Genomic DNA, 5,957 nt, shown 5'->3' on the forward strand with positions numbered 1-5,957 from the left:
AGTAGCAGCACCAGTACAGTAGAAAAGGCCATCTAGTTACTGAACTGGCCGTGCATGTACAATGCACATAAACACTGAATGTTCAACACCACAGATGCCCCAAACATTTTCTCTTCTTCTGCCTCCAATGCGCCCTGATCGATCGCTTTATCAAGATAGATACTGCACCTAAGAACTACTGCCACAACCCAATCCATCATGAGACCCACTAAACACCATGTGTGGTTTGAAAAAATTCCATTTGTCAGTAGATTTAGTTTTGAGCAAGCAAGCAAGGTAACTATTTCTAACCCCTCCGTATAAGAAAATTGAACGGAGTCTTATATCAGGGTAACCGAAGTTTAAAAAAAGGTGTTGTATGTGTTGGATTTCTGATGATTTAGGTCTTGGAAGACCTGAATAGGCAAGCATAGTATTGCAAGTAAGAAAATGTGAAACATTGCTAATAACGTGCCTCATCTACCAATAAGGGCTTTATTTTATACCAAAGTTTTAAGCAGCTACAGTTTACAATTCAAACCTATGACTGCACTCAAAGCTGCAGTGACATTTTTCATCTGGTTCAGCATCCCAATCTAAAGCACACAATAATTTCCTACGATGGTGAGGCAACTGAATCGATAACACGTAGACCAGATCGAGAGTTGAAACTCCACACTACAGGAAAACCAGAGCAAGACAGATGGCTGAAGACAATATTTTATCCGAACAATATTCATTGCATCCATGCTTACCTCCCTCTTCCCCTGTAGCTCCAGCCCATAGCATTCCACAGTTTAAAACAGAGCAGATAAAGGGTGAGACAATACCTCAACAACAATTGCTCAACGACTTAAGTGTCATTTAGTTATTCTTATATAAAATTACACTCTAAAGTATCTAGGCTTCATTGCTCTTGACTGAGTACTCGTGTTCACTGACATCCTCTATTGCTAAATTGCTGATGCGTCATCATTCCTCAGGTTTCACAGTTCAGAGGAAGAAATGCAATTGATTATTTTTAAGTGGTTGGCTGACATATTGACCTAGCATAGATCAAGCAATTCCATGACAATCTTAGTATCAAGACTAACTTGTGCATTCATGTCAACAGCACTCTGTTTTAGAAGGGAAATGCTTTCATCCAGGGAAGCTTGTTGTCCAGCCTAATACATAGCAGAGCCATAGTCTCAGTTAGCCTCTAGCACAACATAGGAGAAACAAATCAAGTCATTCAATCAAAAGGACCTTAAAGCCCTCCTCTTTGGGGCTTCGGGATGCTGAGCGCTCGCGGGAGACATGGATCGCGCCATCACAATGCCCTTGACACATAAGATTTTAGCACCTGGGACATATAAAGAAAAATCAGAACAAAGGTGAATCTATTCTGATAGACATCGAGAGTGAAGGGGGGAGAAGGATTGAGAGAAACTTGCCTTGACATCAGCCATCCCTCCATGAGAGTGCCGCTTCGAGCTCCTCCCGTGCACACCATCTTCAGCCGTCAGGATCTCTCCTTCGCTCCAATCCATGACGCTGCAGCTCCTTGTCTCTAATCACACCAAAAATGATTCAGTATTGCCATAACTGAATCTATCAGAAAAATGAACCAATGTTTCGTAGTACTCCTAAGTTGGAGTAATCATGTAAGAACATGCTTGAGCTCTTGCAATGGAACCTAGAGTTAATTACCTTAATACCAAAGTAAGCTGGGCCTTCCATTTTTTACTTTTGTTCTACAAATTTCATATAGAAAAATATACAATCATCAAAATGTAACAAAGCCGTAGTTCCACAAGCAAATAAAGCATTGAAACTATAAGGCATTACAAACTAAGTAAGTACAATTCAAATGTAAATATGAAATGGTGACGCAGAAATTAACAAAGCGAACTGCAGTTCAGTACCAAACACTGTCTTTTAGTTCTGTGATGATCACATAATTAACAAAGACTGGACAAACACCATTCTGAGAAACTCTACTGGCGCAACCAGCAAACCATACACACGGTGATCAGCCTCTGCAATAGAAACACATGGTGCCCGCACGCCTCGGTTTGTACATGAAAACATACGAAACATTAAAAAGCAGAGAAGCAAGATATGTAGTGTTCCCATCAACCATTGAAAGATTCAATTAGGAATGAATTAGTTACTTTTACACACAGTAAAGAATGAAAGCTTTAAAAACCATCAAAACATATTCAGTCAAATCAGCAGCAATCTGAAATTACAACTACCATGATATTTTTAGAAACCAATCTTGCAAACAAAGTAGGATAATTACCACAATCTTCTAGGAATTCATGGTCCCACCTAGCTAGTCTCAATAAACGCCAAAAGTTGGTGATCCCATAAATGTATTAAGTGATTGTCTTAAAGTTTGGACCAGACTCACACAATTATCCCTGCAAAAATTGGACAGACTGAAATTACTAATACTTCGTACTTGCACAAAACAGAAAGGTATATAGTCAGAAAATAGTCAAGTAAAAAACCCTCTCCATCCCAACCACTTCATTGCAATATTAAAATGAGACAGATTCCTTAGCCAAATTTATAATGGTAATACATAGTTTAGAGATTGAATGATATCCCTAATAGTAAACTAAACTATAGAAGGTGCTACAGCTAGCCATCTTTGCTGTAACAACACGATGATATTCCTAAGAAACTATCATCTGCATTGGTACTTTCTCAGGTTTAGGATATCCATTCCTTACATGGTAATGCAACCCAACATGATATCCTTTATGCTTATGGTTAATACGAAAGATTTAGTAAAATAAAAAGTATCAACAGAAATAGGGTCATTACTAAATTGTTAATCTACTTATCTGCAATCCATCTTCAGAGATCACTCTACACGATGGTCATAACTTCTATATATTAATTCCTCTATACTTCCATTTTGTGAAATGATCTGCGAAAGTATTATATGTACTCGTTAGAAAAATACTCATGAAAGTACACTGTTCCAAAAATGGAACAATAAATTTGACACAAACTTGATGACAGTCTGAAGCTAAACTCCTACCGTGAGGCCATATATGCATTTTGTTATGGAATGGTCTGAATCATAAATTCGCTGCCAGGAAAGAAACCTGCACAATCAGGATTATACACTAAGAGGAAGGACTAAAGAAAAAAAATGCAGACAAATAAAAATATTAACACAAAAAGGTCAATCGGTACCAAGAAAAGGGGTCGCCAAAAGATGTAGATCCAAACTGAACTGAATTTTGGGGCTAAATGACACGAACACATCTATTTAAGGAGGAGCTCAAGTGGACCTGGTGCTTCAGCGTAGTCGAGGGCACGACATCCCCTGATGCACTCACGAGAGGGTTTACTGGATTCAAAGAGAAGAGGAGGCGGCAGCCGCTGAACTCACCACCAGTCATTGATAGTTACTAGAAGAGAAGAGAAGAAGAGGGATTACTGGAATAATTTTTAGAGACTGCAATGAGCTACAGCTAAAGCAACATTATTATCACAAGTCATTGATAGTTTTCTAATCACAAAGAACAACATGATGGTTGGATCAATGTCGATGGAATAATTTCAAGTTGCAAGAGAGATGTAGACCGGAGAGATGTGCCCCAATGATGATGACACCAATCTGTAGCATGCGAGCTCTTTGTGTCTAGGTAGGCGAGCACCCACAGGTTGGGAGCACAAGCGATCCTAAGCCCCACCACACCATTAGGCGGCAGGAGCAAGAAGAGCCGCTCCAGGAGTGGCGTGTCCACCACGGTGAACTCCTTCGCCTTGGGCAGACCAACGAGCGTGCAACTAAGCCCCACCACACCATTAATTATGCCCACTGCGATGAAAATTTCTTCATTTACAGGTCCGATATCAACCGCGACCCACCCAAACTCTTCCCAATGCATGGGCTAGACACCTAAACTCCATGCCATTGGCAGGCTGTAATTTAGGCACCGCAAGCAAAACTATCAAAGCTATGCATCCAAAAAGTGCAGGAAAGTTGCTACCAATTTCCCATTGACTGAACATGCAAACCTGAAACATAAACAGAGTAGAAACAATGAACATTTCCTCTGATATGAACTCTCTTTGCAAGTAGGTAAGCAACACAATAAGTGTATTATGTTTAAAGGAAATGTAACTCTGTTACGCACATGTTAAATTGCACTTGAATTATGCTTGTATGCAGTTTGCATCTGCTTATCTGACAAATAGATGTTAATTTAAGTGTTCATGCTGTTACATTTCTGTCCATTTGCTTGCTTACCGCCCAAACTTTCACCAGATAGTGCTTTCTGTTGTGTTTTTGATGTTGTCGCATTTGACAAATAATAGTACTATATCATCTGTTGATTAGAAATAAGATTTGTAGTCTAATTTCCCAACTGTAAGCATTCTCAGTATATCTGTCTAGTGAGGCTAATAGCGATGTGATAATTACCAAGGAATCTTATTCCTGCTATCTTAATAGTTGTTCATAAACCATGCTCTGTTACACTATGCTAGTATATACTATCCTGCTATGTTAAAATCAGTACCATCTCCCTCCTTCCCTCTAGTTCTATTGCTGTAGTGATATACCCCAGATCTTTTGTCCACCTCACACCTATTGAAATTCCTAGATTTATACATCTTTTTATTTGACTCCAAACTAACAAAAACACTGGCCTGTAGAACAGAGGGGCTGCTTGCTGGTTGTCTGCCTCTGCATGTTGGATCCAACTGGGCCAAAGCCATAGCTGAGTGTTGCAAGCACTAACTGTAAGAGCCATAGCTGAGTGTTGCAAGCACTAACTGTAAACCTGTGTGCTCTGGCCTACAGGCCGTTTTACAGGTTTAGAGAGGTCCTTGGTCAGAAAATTCAGTTACCTATTCGCAGAGGGCTCCGAGCCTGCCCATGGCCAGTCATCTATTCTGCCCAGTGACAACAGCGGTGCTGACCTGTATGCACGAGAAAGTGATCAGATGGACCCGACGAACAGAAACCGATTTACTTAGCCAATAAGCAAACTAAAATTTCCTAGTAGGACAACTTAATTCTAGGACCTGATGTGCATATGTCACCAGAATGACTGTCACGGCTTCCATTGACACCACTACTTGACAAGTTGATTATGCAGAAAATCACAAGTAATCTGCAGCTGTAAAAACAGTAAACTGAACCAACTGATAATGAGAAAACATAACTTGCAGTACCATGGCCGAGAAAGATATAAAACCAGGAGTATATGTGGAAAGAGAGAGAGTGGAGAGAAAATGAGATGGGGAGGCGAGGAGCACCTGCATCACATTATAGAGGGGAAGAACCAAGGGGATGGAGCAGCACGAGGAAGAAGCGAAGAGGAGGTCAACCACGAGGGTCTTGAAACCCGTAATCCCGTGCCAGATCCGTCCCTTGGTGGCCGCCTCCGACCCTCGCGCTCGTCCATCTTCTTCACCTGGCGGTTCTAGGCGAGGGGGTGCATGGATTCGTCCGTCCCTGGTGAAAGCAGAGCAGCAAGGGAGGGATGATGAACTGGGGGGGCAGCGATCTCCGGGCGGAGCTAATTTGGTCGGCTGCACGGACAAAGATGGGGAAGGGAGGAGTTGTAGCGGCGGCTGACAACGGAGAGAGGAAGGAGAGAACAAATGCGGGAGGGGCGGCGGCAATGGGGAAGGGGGCTATGGTTCTTGCTGTGGCGGCTGACGAGGGAGAGAGGAGGAAGGAGGGGCGCGGGCTCGGGGATGGTCGGTCCCACGACGCACGTCGCGCGCGAGGAGCGGACTGGAAAAATCCCAATCGCACATGGGCGGACCTCACCCAGCCAATGCACTTGCGAGACGAACCCACCGGTCATTGGGCAAAGAAAAGCACCGTGGGGTAAAAAAGAAATTAGTGCCAGGTGAAGATCGAACGGACAAAACAAACCAGAGGACCGAGTTGACCATGATCTAACAGCCATCGAAGGAACCGATCGAGGGATAATTCTGGGAGGGAGTTGGCTAGC

The 5,957-nt window shown here is 42.3% G+C and overlaps 2 long non-coding RNA genes across 18 annotated transcripts; both read right to left on the minus strand.

The window, feature by feature from the left end:
• Window positions 1-681: 681 nt before the first annotated feature.
• LOC123110740 (uncharacterized) lies at window positions 682-1,329 on the minus strand. The gene is made up of 2 exons (XR_006453653.1): window positions 1,228-1,329; window positions 682-1,145 (listed from the first exon to the last, which is right to left on the minus strand). It is a non-coding gene; the product is annotated as an uncharacterized lncRNA (long non-coding RNA).
• An 80-nt stretch (window positions 1,330-1,409) lies between these two features.
• On the minus strand, window positions 1,410-5,752 carry LOC123110739 (uncharacterized). 17 transcript variants are annotated; one of them, XR_006453638.1, is made up of 9 exons: window positions 5,251-5,752; window positions 5,017-5,111; window positions 4,840-4,911; window positions 3,568-4,005; window positions 3,273-3,392; window positions 3,017-3,083; window positions 2,267-2,902; window positions 1,672-1,715; window positions 1,410-1,531 (listed from the first exon to the last, which is right to left on the minus strand). It is a non-coding gene; the product is annotated as an uncharacterized lncRNA (long non-coding RNA). The 17 variants fall into 17 exon arrangements; XR_006453640.1 differs by having other exon boundaries at window positions 3,175-3,392; XR_006453634.1 differs by having other exon boundaries at window positions 3,273-4,005.
• Window positions 5,753-5,957: the final 205 nt, after the last annotated feature.

The sequence above is a fragment of the Triticum aestivum genome, chromosome 5B, assembly GCF_018294505.1.
Source record: "Triticum aestivum cultivar Chinese Spring chromosome 5B, IWGSC CS RefSeq v2.1, whole genome shotgun sequence".
Lineage (NCBI taxonomy): Eukaryota > Viridiplantae > Streptophyta > Magnoliopsida > Poales > Poaceae > Triticum > Triticum aestivum.